Below are 16,033 nucleotides of genomic sequence, written 5' to 3'. Positions count from 1 at the left end.
ATCGTCAGCATATACTGTCCAAATATTGATGACCCTTCATTCTTTCATAATTTTTTCTCTGTACTTGTCATGACTCCCAATCCTTCACCCTCCTCTGCCTCCTCATCTAGCCTTCAGCCTTTATACAGCACACCTGGTTCCCTCATCAAGCTCCTGACAAGCCCTGTTTCCCTGCCAACCGCAATCAGCTTCATCCATTTCACCTGTTCCTGTCATCAGCCTCATTCACCACACCTGTTCCTCCTGCTTTATATTCACCAGCCAGCCACCAGTTCACTGCCAGATTATTGAAAGCTCACGCCAGTAAATTCTCCAGCATTCCTTACCTCTTCCTGAGTCATAGATCCTGACCGTGTTCCTGTATCTCTACCTGCCCACGTGCCTGCTCCCTGCCTGGATTGTTCTCTGCTTCTGACCACCTGGATTCTCGACCTTCGGACCATTCTCTGATTCTGCCTCCTGCCTTCCCCTTGTAGCATTCACGGATTTCTCTGGGTTTGACCCATGCTTCCTCCTGACCCTGCCTCAGCCTCGCCCACTTCTGGTAACTCCACTTCAAATAAAATACTTTTATCTACTTTTTACTGTGTTTGGCATCTTCACGGGTCTTCTGAGTTCTGATCGTGACAGTACTCTCCAAACACTTGGCCTGTCCGTTTTATTCATGGAGGCAATTTTAATTTTTGGATGGATACTTTAACAGACAGGCTCAGTACAGCTGGGACTCAGCGCAATTGGCAATCCACTAACATAATTAAACAGTACATGAGTGATGATGGGCTTTGTGATGCATGGCAATCTCTTCACCCTTACCGTAGAGAGTATACTTTTCTCACATGTCCATCACTCTCACTCACGTTTGGACTATTTTCTAGTCAGCAGCTTATTGTTGACTGACATTTCAGACACTGAAATACACCCCATACTTGTCAGCGGCCATGCTCCGGTTTCTTTAATTCTGGTAAATAAGAAGACAATCCCACCAAGCAAAAACTGGAGGTTTAATACATCACTGCTTAAAGATGAAGGTTTTATAGAATTTTTTAAAGAGTGGGCTCTATATATAGAACATAATGAAGGTAAATTGATGAAGAAGAAAATATCATTTCTATAGCGCCTCAAGATAAAAATCATGAGGCGCTTCACAAAAACAAAAAATTGTAAAAATATAAAACAGCACTTAGAGAATGTTTAAAAATATATTAAATGAGCAAGAATAAGCAATTGAGATTTAAAAGAAAAAATCTTAAGAAAAAGAGTGAATAGGAAAGAGGGAAATCAGTGGATCCTGAGGAAGGTGGGGAGGGCAGAATAAAGAGTGGTTGAAGAAGGTCATACAAGGTCATACAGGATGACTGCTCCCATCCATGATATAGAGAGTTGTAGTCTAGTCTCAACATGATTAGCAGGTGTATAACCTTTTCAAAGTCTCTGAGTGGTATATAGGGCTTGACTTTACTAAGAACACGCAAATGAAAGAACACACTCTGGACAACAGAATTTGTCTGTTGGCCATTTTAAACTTGATAAACAATGAAAAAAAACACAGATTTCTTGCCTGAGACAAGCAAAAGGATTCTAAAGGGCCAAATACACTGTTTACCCCGTGCAACAGCCCAGGGTCCCCAAAATTGACAATTTACGTCTTTTTGTCATTTAAAGTGAGAAGGTTCAATTGTAGCCAGTTTTTAACATCTTTTAGACAATTCAGTAATTTGTCAAACGATGGCCTTCGAGAATGTAGTGGGGCATATATCTGGACATCGTCCGCAAAGAAGTGATACGAGATGCCATGCAGATGGTGCCAAGAGGCAACATATACAGCGAGAACAAGAGTGGGCCCAAAACTGAACCTTGAGGGACACCACAACTAAGTTTCGCTGGAGATGAACAACACTGCCCCATATTTATTGTAAAAGTCCTGTCTGACAGGTAGGACTTAAATCACTGCAACGCTGTGCCCCGGATGCCATGCTCTAGGCGGGATAAAAGGAGCTGATGGTCCACCGTATCAAAGGCCGCCATTAGGTCTAAAAGGATCAATACAGCTGATTGACCGGAATCGATAGATAAAAATATATCGTTAAATATTCTTAAAAGAGCAGTCTCCGTACTGTGGTAAGATAACTCATTAGATGAGTCCCGGTTAGATATAGAACAGACACTTTGCAATACGATAGAGCTTTCAGACTTACCATTTATTAGCTCAAGCATGAGAAAACATGAAGGCTTCAAAATTGCTAATATCAGCACCTCTCTGGCAGCATGGTGGGAGTATCTAAAAATGACAGAGTCTTCACTAATACCATGCAGACACACACCTATCTGGAATAATCCTGATATTTTGCAAAATAACAAAATGATGAACCTTCCAGACTGGAAAAGTAAAGGAATCCTATACCTGGAACACATATATGAAGGATTGGACTTCATCCCATTTAATACAGTAGTCTCCCAATTTGGAATAGATAAGAATAGCTTTTTAGAATATCACCAAATTAAATCTGTAGTTGAATAAAAAGTTAAGCTCAATAAAGTAGAATTAGAAACACCACCAAGGGCATTAGACTTCTAAAGTCTCAACCCCCCAAACTACTGTCTAAAGCAGGAGTGGGGAACTCTGGTCCTCATGGGCCAGTATCATGCATGTCTTTGCTCCAACACTTCTGATTCAGCAGTTGATTTAACTGTTCAGCAGCTCATCAAGCTCTGCAGAAGCCGGTTAATCACCTGCTGATTGAAATCAGATGTGTTGAAGCAGGGTTGAAACTAAAATATGCTGGATACCGGCCCTCGATGGACCAGGGTTCCCCACCCCTGGTCTAAAATTTATAAGACACTAGGGTTGTCACGGTATGAAAATTTAACTTCACGGTTATTGTGACCAAAATTATCACGGTTTTCGGTATTATCGCAGTATTTTTTAAACGGTGTTGCATATGTTCAGAAAGCATTGATAGTCCTGTTCTACACAAACTGAAATAGTTCTGAAAAGGTTTAACAGTGTTTATTAAACCTAAAATAACACAAAGCCTTAGCAAAACTGCAACTTTTGACAAGTAAAGGAACAAATAGCTTATTTTTCTGGAACATGTTACAGTAGTCAGTGCAGGTTTAAATTATACAAATCCAAACATTCAAAACATAAACAATATGTAAACAAATCAAAGAAACACCACTTGTTTTCTCATATACTTGTTTTCTTCATTATCAAAATGAAAATCTAAAACTCCAGTCCACACTTGACTTGAGCACTGTACAAGTCAACCTTAAAAAATATGTATTTAATATAAATAGCCACTTTAAACAAATTACTAAAATAACTACTACACCATGTAATCAAATCCAAATGTTCAAGTATAAATGGCATTGAATAAGTAAACAAATCAATGACAAGGAACTAATTGTATATTTCTCTTCATCATCAACAAATAAGATGCTTCATCCAGCAACAGGGTGTCCGTGACACGGTTTAAATGCTGGCAGAGGACGCTGCGGCTGCAGTATATAGTGACTCGTTGCATTCTCCCTAAACCAAAAGTCCTCGCGTCATGCATTTCAGCTAAAATGCTAATGTTAACTTACCTTGCACTGGCTGTGGAGACGTGGGTGATCGTCACGCAGATGTGCCATTAGATTCGAAGTGTTGCTGCCTTTTGCAGACACTTGTTTCCTGCACGTTCTGCAAACGGGATAGCTGTCTTCTATTAACTGTCCCTCAGCATTTTTCAGAAATCCCAAATATGCCCATACTTCCGATTTAGTCTTCTTTGAGGGCTGATGGATGTCCTGGGCGCTGCCGTCGCCTCCTTCGGCCATTATTTCAGCTTCAAAGTTTTGGTGCCGTTGCAAATTAAAAAGTGCGTGTGCGCGCCGCGGGAACTTCAGCTGAAGCGACGGTGGCTGGTAAGGATCATCGCGCCGAAACCGCGGCCACGGTAAACCCACCGAGATAATATAGTTTTTTAAAAACTGGACGGTTATTTTTATTGTCAACTTTTTTACCGGGGTTTACCGCTATACCGGTTACCGTGACAACCCTATAAGACACTGTCCAAAGTAGACGATAGAATAGCAATCCCTATTGAAAAATGGGAGGTGGATCTATCAGTCAGCTATGACCAGAATTTCTGGTCCCAAACTTGTTTAAAAACTTTTAAAATGATCAGAAACCCCAATTTACAATTAATTCAGTACAAAACCCTACACAGAGTACACTATACAGGTCATCGGATGTTCAAGATGGGGTTTGTGTCGTCTGACACCTGTACACACTGCACAAACAACATTCCTGAAAATTACTTTCATGCACTGTGGTGCTGTCCACCTGTCCAGGAATTCTGGGGTAGAGTATGTGAAGACCTGTCAAATTGTCTGAAATGTCATGCCCCAACTTCCCCCTCTCTTTGTTTGCTGGGAAACCTGGACGATGTCCCTAATGAAACATCTTTGGTTCATGTGGTTCTGACTGCCATATGCATCACTAAGAAAACTGTCCTCATGAATTGGAAAAATAGAGATACTCTTTGCATTAACCAGTATAGAAATATTTTATTAGATCCTATTGCACTTGATACAGCCTCTGCTTCCACTTCATGTCGATCTCTTTGGGCTCCTTTGATCGGTTCCATCACATTGCGATGATGGGGCGTCATTGATATTGTCCTGCGGGGTGATGTGGATGATGGGGTGGAGGGTCTGAGTTTGGAGTATCCAGACATTCCCTGAGGGTGGGTTCACTGGGGGCGTCTGGGGCTGGGGGGCTGCTGACCCCTCTGGAGGTGCTTGGGTTGCCTCGGGGGGTGGACTACTGGCGGTTGTGAGTGGGGCCCCTTGGGGGTCTTGGCGGTGGCCATGGGTTACTGCCTGGCGGCTGCAATGCCCCTGAGTAGGTCTGGGTGGGGGCCTGGGGGCTTGGGGTGTGGTGTTGGCCGGCCCCGTGTGGGGGATCTGGGTGGGGCCTTGGGGTCGGGTCCTGACATGTATGCTGCTGGGAAAAAGGCGGGAACATATGGCAGTGCCTGGCCCGAGCTCAGGGACCTCAGGTAGACCTTGGGGAATTGCACCCTGCTCTGTTGTCGGACTCCTTCAAGACTCTGGTTTGTTCAATGTCAGGTGGTCTCTGGACGGACCACTGTGCCCTTGAAAAGGGGGGTATGTAACGTGATGAAGGAGCTATTCCTCCAAGGTTATTTAACCTCTCTCCGCAGATGCCTCTGACACAGTACTAAGTGCATGAGACTGCCTCAAGGTCATGCATTCACTTCTAAATCTGTTTTCTTTCCAGCAAGAGAAGAATGAAGAGAAAGGAGTCTTTTCTTTTAATAAATCAAAGAACTCTATATTTAATAAAAGCTAATCAAACAAGTGTTAGTCAATAATATGTTGACCGATCTGTGAGATAACAATGTTATGATTAATATGCTTTAATAAGTAAATGACTTTAATCTAGTTCATTACACATGCTGATACACATAATGTAAACACATGACACATTGCTGTTACTGATCCAATCAGAACCTTCGTTTCTGAAGTGTGGCATAGTCTCCATGGTGTTTATAAATCTGCCTACTTTGATTCGACCAGAAATCAAAACATCCAGATTAATAAAACCAGTTCCTACGCCATCTTAAGTTCAGTTCTCAAGATCTCACTGGAGTTCACCGTGTTGTAGCCAAAAAGGTCAAGAGGTCATCTACAACATATATTGAGTTGAATTATGAGTCCTTAGGTTAAAAGCTTGCTGAGAAAGCTGTGTTCTGTGTACGTGAGGATTAACATGTCCAGCTTGTGTAAACCAGCTCCAGTGGACCTTGAGCCCTCAGAATCATGTCGGGATAACAGGGCTGGTCGACCTCTGGGCTGAAGGGTGCCTTGACCATATTGGGAAGTGTAAAACATCACCCCATCCTCTCTCAAAGGACTGTGGGAGTAGCAGTATAAAATAAGCCTGCATCTTCGTGGCAGGAGGGCTTTGGCAGAAAGATCCAGCCGGAGGCTCACTCAGTTCCAGGCTGGGCGCTGTCCCCAAGTGTGGTGATGTATTGATGTATTGATTGTGTAAATAAATGCCCCACGCTGAGTTTGGACAAGCTGTCTGTCTCTTGTGTTTTGATAAGGCAAAAAGAACCACATTTGGCGACCACGAAGCGGGAGTAGAGGCGTGCTCTTCGGATCAGTTCACGTTCCACGGAACTTGACTTCCGGGCCCTGATAGGTAAGAACAATTTTTGTTCAATTTTGGAGTTATTCCGTGGTTTGTGAACTGGTCTGTGAGAAATACATGCCCTGCTCATAATTTAGAAGTTATAACAGCAAGAGAAGGCATTTGTCCAGAGCAGCGGTGAAAAATATTCACACGTGTGAAGTCAGCTGTGTCATTTTGATGACGGACAAATTTTAAGTGTCAAATTAAAAGGTGGGACAGCAAATTGGAATAGAATTTTAACAGCTGATGGTTCTGAGAGGTCGACACTCTTTAATCCAGTCTGCTGACTCGGTTTGAGCAGAGACGGGGATCTTGAAGAAAAAGCGCTGAAGTTGTGAGAGATAAGCTTTGCTGTAGTTCGGCTATCCCTGGGGATTGGTAAATTTAATAAGAGTTTTTTGGCAAAGCATGTAAAGAAACAGGGTCCGTGAGCTCGGGACGGCCTGTACGTTGTAGTTTGCAGCAAAATTGCTGTAGAAACAGTTTCCGGGAGCTCGGGATTCTGTAGTTCTGTAGTTCTGTAGTTCTGTAGTTCTGTAGTTCTGTAGTTGACGTGTGAGTGTGAAGGCCTGATGCGGTACCAGAAAAATAAATAAATAAGATAAATAAGAGCTTTAAAAGTTGCAACTGAGATATGTAAACTTCACTGCAGTGCTAAATTTTAATGTTTGAAGTTACGCAAAATTCGAATTCTGCAATACCAAAAGTTAATAAATAAAAGGTTTTAAAGTAATATATATATATATATATATACAAGCGTAAGAATCATTTGTGTGCAGGGCAGCATGTGAGTGACCCAGATTTGGGGGGTGAAGTAGCCTGGAGATTAAAAGGGAAAAAAAAAAAAACAAGAAATACAAGGAAAGTTGTAAATGACAGCTTTATTTTAGAAATATATAGAAATATATAGATATACATTTATTGAAAGTCGGACAGCTGCTAAACAGTAAAGTCGAAACAGATCTGTAGAAAATAAATATATAAACTGTTTCTGAGCGCTCTCAAAAAATTGCAATTTGGCTTGCTGTAGTGGTTGCATAGGACCTGCTTAAAAGCATAGTAAGCATTAAATTCTGAAAATAACCAGTGCAGTGTTATACAAATTTTGTGCTTAAAAAAACAAAAACAAGTACACGAATAAAAGCTGTTAATGGAGCTCCTTCCAATTTGGTGTAAAGTAGGAAAAGTAAGTGCCAATTTGGGTCAGTTAAATTTAAATTAGGAGAAAACATAATGATAATAGTCCAGCTGGAAATAAGATACTAAGAAAAAATAAGGTAAACAGACGTTTATATATATATATAAAGAGAATAAATAAGTGACGGACGGACTTACTTTTGTTTGGAGGACTGTGACAAACAGAAAAAATGTTGTTCGAGTGGTTGTGAGTGTTTTTTGCATGTGAAGTGAATGCTGCTGTGGCTGAATATTCTGTTGAATGACGCAGTGTTTAATAGAGACAGCTGATGGGAAAAAACATGGTGTGGCCCAGGCTTTCCCCGACTGAAAAACAATAGAAAATGAATTTATAGTTAGTGCGATGACAAGAAAATCGTTTAAAATATAAAAGTTGCATGGTTGTGGTCATACAAAGGAGGTATTTTATCTGCTTTTGAGCCGTGAGGGCTGAAACTGGACTTTGGACTCTCTATCATTTACCTATGTTTGCTTTTCTGTAAATGGAGTCTGTCACTCTCTCTTTTCTCCTGCCTGCATACACACACATGGTGAGACCAAGGCTGGCTTGCTTTTCTGTGAAGTACAACATGCAGTTTTAAGCAATTTGTGACTTTAGAAAAGATAACTTCTGGTGTTTTGGGCATACCTTCTTAGTCCATGGATGGCCTCCGTGTGAGGGTCTTTTCTCCCGGACGGTCGAAAGCGGAATGAGGCTGAAGGTTCAACCTGAGGGCCTGACTCCGCCCACATTTACACACAAGAATCCTGTAGTCTAAAAATAGCACAGGGTGCTGCAGAACAGAAGCTCTGAAGTTCTCAGGATCGTCTTTATGAAAACCATAAAATTAAATAATAATCAGTCAGGAAAATAAAATATTTGTGCCAGATTGTTTAGTTACACCCACTTATAATTATTTTGCATAGGTGTTGTAAAACTATTCATGTAAATCTTGCTATAGAAATAAAATCCAATAATTGTCTTGCTTGAACTTTAAGAATCATTAACATTAGTGGCTGGATTTTGAGACGCTGAATAATGAGAAAGAGATAAACTTTTATTTCCTGTAACCTGGCTAGAACCTGTACCAGGCTGTTTTAAATTAAAAACTGGTAGTTATTTTCCCAAAATAAGATAGATAAATAAAAAATGAAAGGAGGGATCTTGCATTTTGAGTTAGACTGTGCCTAATGATTAAAACCTGTTTGGAACAGATTTTAAGGACAATTGTGTATAGAAAGTAGTCTAGATTTACCTTTGAGTCAGTAAAATCGACTAATTATTAATTCAATTCAATTCAAGTTTATTTATATAGTGCCAAATTACGACAAGAGTCGTCTCAAGGCACTTCACAAAATAAACATTCCAATTCACAGTTCATTAAGTCAATCAGAAATAATGTTTCCCATATAATGAACCCAGCAAATTGCATCAAGTCAGTGACTATACAGCAATCCTCATACTAAGCAAGCATGCAGCGACAGTGGAGAGGAAAACTCCCTTTTAACAGGAAGAAACCTCCAGAGAATCCTGGCTCAGTATAAGCAGCCATCCTCCATGACTCACTGGGGATCGAGAAGACAGAGCAGACACACACACACACACACACACACACACACACACACACACACACACACACACAAGTAATGTGTCTATAGTTATATTGTGATGTCTTAGTAAATATTGTATTTGGTAAAAGATAAACTTTATTGTATTTATTCTAGTGGATCTATAATTAAACGGATAAACTAGTATTAGCACATCAAAAGTCAATGAAAACAAAAAGTTATTATCAGGAGAGAGAGAATGTTTAAAAGTGGTCAGTATGTCCTCCAGCAGTCTAAGCCTATAGCAGCATAACTTCAGAGATAACTCTGGATAATTAGAAGCCATCGTTGATTTGTACAAAAGAAAGTTCTGTCATTTCAACCCAATCAACATATTTAAGGAAGACGTTTGCTGTGCACTGTAGCGGCAGGAATTTTACTGGGTTGGCCCGTCACAGACGGAAACCAGCTGCAAATGAAAGTCTCCTGGATCTGGCTCTACACAAATGGAGCAGAAAGTCCCCACCACAAGCTGAATTATAACACCGAAATGGGGCAGCACTACGAGATGAACACTGTGGGACAGGCGCTTGTTTGCCCGGCTGCAAGATGGGATGGAGACAAAGGGGAGGAGCACATGTGCCAACATGTGAACTTTAATCAATGACTGGGGTCATACTGAACTTACAAACAGATGCTCAAAGAGACAGTTTCCCCATAGGGTCCACCCAGTGGAAGTGTGTTTGCTGCAGTTAGGTAATGGAAAGGCTTTTTGGCAACAATCAGTTGATTTGGTGAAATGTCAGAACTGTGCAAAATTTACTAAACTACTGCAGAACATACTTAACTGAGAAAGTTAGCCTTAAAAAATAGGATTAGTAACCTGGTCCAACTCACCATTGGATGTCAATATAATCTTTATTGTAAGTATGATTTAAGATTTGGAAAACCGCAAGTGTCAAGTTGCTCTATAGCCTATCCTAGCTTTTTATCATAGCTTATATGATTAACAAAATTTAAATGAAATAGGGCTAAAGTAAATAACTTGGTGCAAAACAATTTCTCGGTATTCATCAGGTTTCTTAGTTGACTGAATGACTTTTCTTATTTCTACAGGTCTTAGGGTACTCAGCTGCAGCGGACAGGAGAACAACAGTGTTGTTTCAGCTCCTTTGAGTTTCCCAACAGATCTAGACAAACCTGATCCTATATTTTTCTATGAGCTGTAAGTTCTAATGTAGAAAATAATGTTACAAAATATTGAATAATTGTACCTCTCATTCGATAAAAATTATGTTCACATTTTTCATCTTGTGAAATCTTTAACATAACATTTTTAATTGGCCTTTTGCGGGAGTGACGTTGCGAGAACATTTGGATTTGGCTACAGCCGAAATTGGCCAAAACTGAAATTTTGGTTTGACTTAAATTAGATGTCACTGAAGGTAAACAAAGCTATATTTGTGCTGCATGGGAATTGGAGGAAAATAGATGTGGATGTGTCGGCGAGAAGAAAGCAAAAATAAAAAATAAATATCAAACAATATCACAGTAAAAAGAGTGTAGGGAAAATTATTAAAAGAAATTAAACTGGGAGAAATAATCCTTTTTTTTTAGGGACTAATGCATGGCCATGAGCTCTGCTGGAAACACCCATAAAATCGGAAACACCCATAAAATCGCTTTACATTCATCGGGTACATTACAAAAGAGCCTCAACAATGGTTAGTCATGCTGGATAATGAGAACATAACAATAATCTGTCTCCCTAGTTTGGTTGGGTAAAAGGGAAAAAGGTTTTTAGATGTCTGATGTTTTATAGGAACCAGTGTATCACAAGAGGTAGGACGACAATTGGCTAAAGGAAAAAGTCTTTAAGTTTATCATCACAGGATGGCATGGTAAATACATAAATAAATAAACAAATAAATAAATAAATAAATAAAAATAAGAGAGAAAAAGGAAAATTAATTAAAGGAAACATAATAGTAATAAAACGTTAAATTGTTCTGAATCTGTTGTGGAATCAGTGCCATTGGAAAAAGGAGTAGGTAAAAAGAGGATAGGGGAGTATCTCTTAGCACAAATCACGTTATTGATTTAGCAATGCAGCTTAATTTCAGATGCTTTAAGGATGATGCTAATTTGTGTTATAGATGGAGAAGTAGAACAGAAACACACATCTAAATGAGTAGATAAGGGAAATTACTGACAATACTAGGGTTTTAGGATGTTTGGCTTTAAGTAATTCGTGGTTTGACCAGCAAATATATACAAACAAACCTGTAACTGCAGTTTCGTTATTTATGAATTAACCTTAAGTAGTGAATTAATTCTTAGGATTTCTTGTGCTAGTGAGGTTCTTAAAGGAAAAAGGTAAGAAAATAAGAAAGAAGGTTCATAATTGGGGTGAATAGTAAGGGACATTGGAAAACCTGAAACTATTTTGTTGAATTGATAGTAAAGTGGTTGTCCTAATTTTTAATTGGAGAGATCACATCGCAACATGAGTTCAGAACAGTAGTTATGGGAAGTTTTGTTGGATTAATTTGATCACACGCTTTAGGTCTTATTTTTTCTTTCCACTGGTTTAGTGTTCGGTTCATTTAAACCAAGTGGAGACACAGACTTGAGAGAATAAGTAGTTTAGTTGTGCGTGTCCCGCTCTTGCAGTTTTGAGCATTTTCCAGAAATAATCTAGATGTTTAAGAAGTGGAAGGAAGCTCTCGATGTATGAGGAACGAATATAAAAGTTGCACTTAAATGAGGAATTTCACACTTTCACTTCAGTCTGACATTTGCTTGGTGTGTGAGGGCATAGAGACGTGTATGGACCGTGTGTTTGACTGTGTTTGTTTTGTTTGTTTGTTCTTTTATTTATATGGGCGTGGCCGAGCCTTGAGAAACATCAACAAAGCCATTGGACTATTCTGAGTAAATTAACCAATTTAAATTCAAATTCAGGATCCTGAAACAATTCGGTTATAATCTCTAATTGGTGAAGACCATCTTAAGAATTCATTGTACAAGGCATCATCTCCAGGTTTACTGGAACTGTTTTAAAACCCATGCATGGTTGTATATTTTAGTTAAATCATTTATACTCATTGAATTATTGTTTTTGCTTTATGTTTTAATCTCTTTGCAATTTTTCTCTGTGACACAGGTGAAGATGCTGGTGGCGAAGCGGATCCCACTTATTTCTTCCTCCCACACACATTCTTACTCTCTCTCTCTCTCTCTGTGTATGTGCATGTATATGTGTTTGTGTGTCCATGTGTGTCCGTGTCATGATGTCACTGTACCTTTAATTGCGTTTGCTGTTTGTAACTGTATGTGTCTGATGTTGTAGGTATCAGAGGCTAGGGTCAGTAAGAGTTAGGACATTTTTGTGCATAACCTTTAATCCCTAGGCGATCGGTTCGGGAGACGTCTGGTCCGGCCGGAGTGCGAGTCTTCCTGGTGTTGCAAGGTGACCAAGGGAGAGGATGGAAAAAGATGAAGATTGGACTCTCATGAACTCACGTCGATACCTGAGGCGAAGACTAATGGATAGTGTTGCTTCTCACCTTACTGGGACTAGATTAACTAACTTCAGAAGAAGTTTGCTGAGTTTTATGACGGTTCTTGTCTTGAATGCTGCCAGGAACCATCTCTGATAAATTACAATGGGGTTTCTGCTGGAGGAGGTGAAGAGGATAACCAATGGACGAGCATAACAAGAGGAAAAGATATCACCACAATGTATCATCGTTTTATAGGCCATCTGACGACCGCGACACCAATAGAGGAATTGTTCACGATGGAAGATGAGTAAAATGCAACTACTCTACACCCTAGACTGGTTCCCATACCTGCATTCACACTATTACAGTCACACATGCAGATGACAGGACTTTACTAGCATAATAACCATACGATGACTGTGTCACTTAGCTGATGTTTGCTTACTTTTGTCCCAGTTTTACGACTTTGAATTAGTTCCTGAGTAGTACTGGTATTGTTTTAATGGTCCGAGGGGAGGTTACTGCGAATAGGGTCATAGTTTTAAAGTGTACATAAAGCTTTTGCGTGGGCCAGAAGGGCCAGGTAGATCTGAGGTAGTAAAGAGATAAATCCTAACAGAATATAGCATGTGTGTGTTCCAGGTAAACTACCAATAATGAGCCCAGAACTGACATGTTTCTGGTTAGTGCTTAGAGCACGTTAAGAACAAAGTTACAGATCATAATGCTACAGATTAATTCCTCGGGTGCAGAGGATTCAGACCTACAGATGATAGGCGACTTAACGTGTGAGTTTACCGTATGATCATAGGTTTCACATCATTTTTGTTCCCGTTTGTGTCAAAATTCTTTAACTTAATGTGATAACGTAACCATGACTGTTACTACTCCGTTTCAGGTGCAACAGATCTTCTGGTGGGTGCTGGATCTCATGTTTTGACTAGTGTTTTCTTATTGTGATGGATTAGCATGTGTTCGTTTTTGAGGGTGTGTGGATGTTGCATGATGGGTTTTGAATGTGGTTTCGAAGGTTGAGGAACAGAATAGGTGATTCTGGTTGAGTTTAGATCGGATTTGCTGAATGATTTTTAATTTGGTTTTAAGGACTTATTTCTGGTCGTTTTACCGAGCGGCCATTACATTACTCCTTGTTATCAAGACAATCATGTGAGTTTTGATTTTACCGTTAACCCATAAATGCTTGAGTAAATCATTGCATGCCTTACTACAGAATTAGCTCTTTAATTTAGGATAAGTGGGTAGGTTAGAAAGGGGGTGTGAATGTGGGGATGGATGCTTTGTCTATGGGTCTTAAAATTTAGGAAGTTTTTGTGGTAATAGGTTTGTAGGCAATTGGCGTGCTAATTCAAGTTTTTCTTGTTGACATGTTGCGTTTTGCTCGCCGTGGGGAGGATGAAGTCGGCACCACCACGCTGCACGCAGATGGACAAAGGGAGGACTGAGCCAAGAACTTATGCCTTTGCTTTGCTGACAAATAAAGGACACTTGTCCACATAAAGCCCTCCTCAAGCAGAAGACCTCCAACGACGACATGGATGCTGAACTTGTATTTTCCGTTCTATTCTTTTGAATGAAATCTTCAACCGGATTTATTACTGTTTCATTATGTCTTTGCTAAAGCTAATTGTTCATTATTCATCATATTTGTCACCAGTTTCTTTTCATGTGCCTTTGTTGTTTTGTGTGTTCTTTCTTTTGACCACTGATGAGGATATTTGTCACCTGATGTCCTCAAGCTAGTCCTCGCATGCCCGCTCTGTGCCGTGGCGTTCGTCCCCTTTTGGGCTGGGGAGGACATGGAGGAATTTTCCCTGTTAAAGTACAGCGGACAGGTTTTTGCCTCCATACTGAGTGCGCATGCAATACATTCGTGAAGTAATGAGTTCAGTTAATGCTAAAATCATGTTTCATGTACTGTTTCACAGTTTTTCATTGTCTCAGCTGTAAGCTCATCGGTTGTTTTTCAGTTACTTAATCATTGTTCATTGCATATACAAGTTGAAGTTGCTGTGTTATTCTGGAACATCATCTCGTGTTTTGGTATGGGAACTTTATGCATTTTTGATTCAAGGTCATATGTTATACCCTTTTGTTTCCATCTTTTGTCATTTTGTTACATTATCTTTATTTGCTGCTCATTTCTTCTGTTACTTAGTTAAGCATTCATTTATTGATATACCCTACATTGCTAATTCGTTTACGATGGTAATGTGTGGCGCACAAGTCCGCCAAAGGGAGGACTGTTGTAGCCAAAAAGGTCAAGAGGTCATCTACAACATATATTGAGTTGAATTATGAGTCCTTAGGTTAAAAGCTTGCTGAGAAAGCTGTGTTCTGTGTACGTGAGGATTAACATGTCCAGCTTGTGTAAACCAGCTCCAGTGGACCTTGAGCCCTCAGAATCATGTCGGGATAACAGGGCTGGTCGACCTCTGGGCTGAAGGGTGCCTTGACCATATTGGGAAGTGTAAAACATCACCCCATCCTCTCTCAAAGGACTGTGGGAGTAGCAGTATAAAATAAGCCTGCATCTTCGTGGCAGGAGGGCTTTGGCAGAAAGATCCAGCCGGAGGCTCACTCAGTTCCAGGCTGGGCGCTGTCCCCAAGTGTGGTGATGTATTGATGTATTGATTGTGTAAATAAATGCCCCACGCTGAGTTTGGACAAGCTGTCTGTCTCTTGTGTTTTGATAAGGCAAAAAGAACCACAACCGCATGCTAAGCGAAGTAACGGACCGGCCATCCGGACTTCCTTTTTAAGCTATGAACCAACAAGCTGGATAAAATCTGTTGCATTTTACCAATCAAGCAACGGTTCCTTTCAGAATAAAAGCTGAACTCACTGACCCAAGGGGGGTCCCTTTGACGCTGTGAACCACATGCCGCTTTTTACCTGGAGACGATCCAAAGACTAGTTTGTCGTACTGCTGACGCTGTTTCACCGGCTCCTGTACCAAAGGGGGGGTCCAAGGACCTGGTTTTCTGGATCTGTACGGAAGTCTCATTTCAAAGGGTATGTGTGGAGCGACAAAAATGGCGTCTCATGTGTTTATGAAACTCTGATCAAACTCTGATCATAGCTAGAAGCAAAACATCACAACATCATTCAGACTTGCTTCTCCGGATACGAGAGTTCTGATAATAACATCACTCACACATACACCATTCATCTCACGTCTCATTACACCAAATCCATCCATCATCAGTTAGAGTTAGTCTTGTTTAAAATTGTTTAGAAATAAATCATCTTAAATGTTTTAAAGGACTCTCTCTTCTCTTGTCTCTCAGTTAATGCAAAGTGTTACATAATCCCTGCAATAAAATGTTCCAATCTTCTGGTTAAATAACCCAGCGGTCCATAAGATTGATTTCATATCCACTATGGAATCTTAATGTCTCACGGGTCCTTAATTAGATGTAAATTAACTTCTTTAATACATTTCTGGGTTTACCTTGTTATTCAAACTGAGATGTTGAGATGTCTTAATGTCATTAAACAGTTTTAAAATGTTCATTAAATGCGGGTCAGACTTGTAACTTGTATCTTTGTGTCAGTGTTGATGCAGAAAGCTAGC

At 40.1% G+C, this 16,033-nt stretch overlaps 2 long non-coding RNA genes across 2 annotated transcripts; one reads left to right on the top strand and one right to left on the bottom strand.

Annotated features, from left to right (window-relative positions):
- Window positions 1-5,650: 5,650 nt before the first annotated feature.
- Window positions 5,651-15,126, top strand: LOC139066381 (uncharacterized). The gene is made up of 3 exons (XR_011519276.1): window positions 5,651-6,217; window positions 10,049-10,157; window positions 12,099-15,126. It is a non-coding gene; the product is annotated as an uncharacterized lncRNA (long non-coding RNA).
- On the bottom strand, window positions 6,213-9,007 carry LOC139066380 (uncharacterized). Its single transcript, XR_011519275.1, has 3 exons — window positions 8,034-9,007; window positions 7,868-7,960; window positions 6,213-7,711 (listed from the first exon to the last, which is right to left on the bottom strand). It is a non-coding gene; the product is annotated as an uncharacterized lncRNA (long non-coding RNA).
- Window positions 15,127-16,033: the final 907 nt, after the last annotated feature.

This window comes from Nothobranchius furzeri, chromosome 2 (assembly GCF_043380555.1).
Source record: "Nothobranchius furzeri strain GRZ-AD chromosome 2, NfurGRZ-RIMD1, whole genome shotgun sequence".
Taxonomy (NCBI): domain Eukaryota; kingdom Metazoa; phylum Chordata; class Actinopteri; order Cyprinodontiformes; family Nothobranchiidae; genus Nothobranchius; species Nothobranchius furzeri.
The sequence above is the reverse complement of the archived record's forward strand: the minus strand, read 5'-3'. Positions and strand labels throughout refer to the sequence as shown.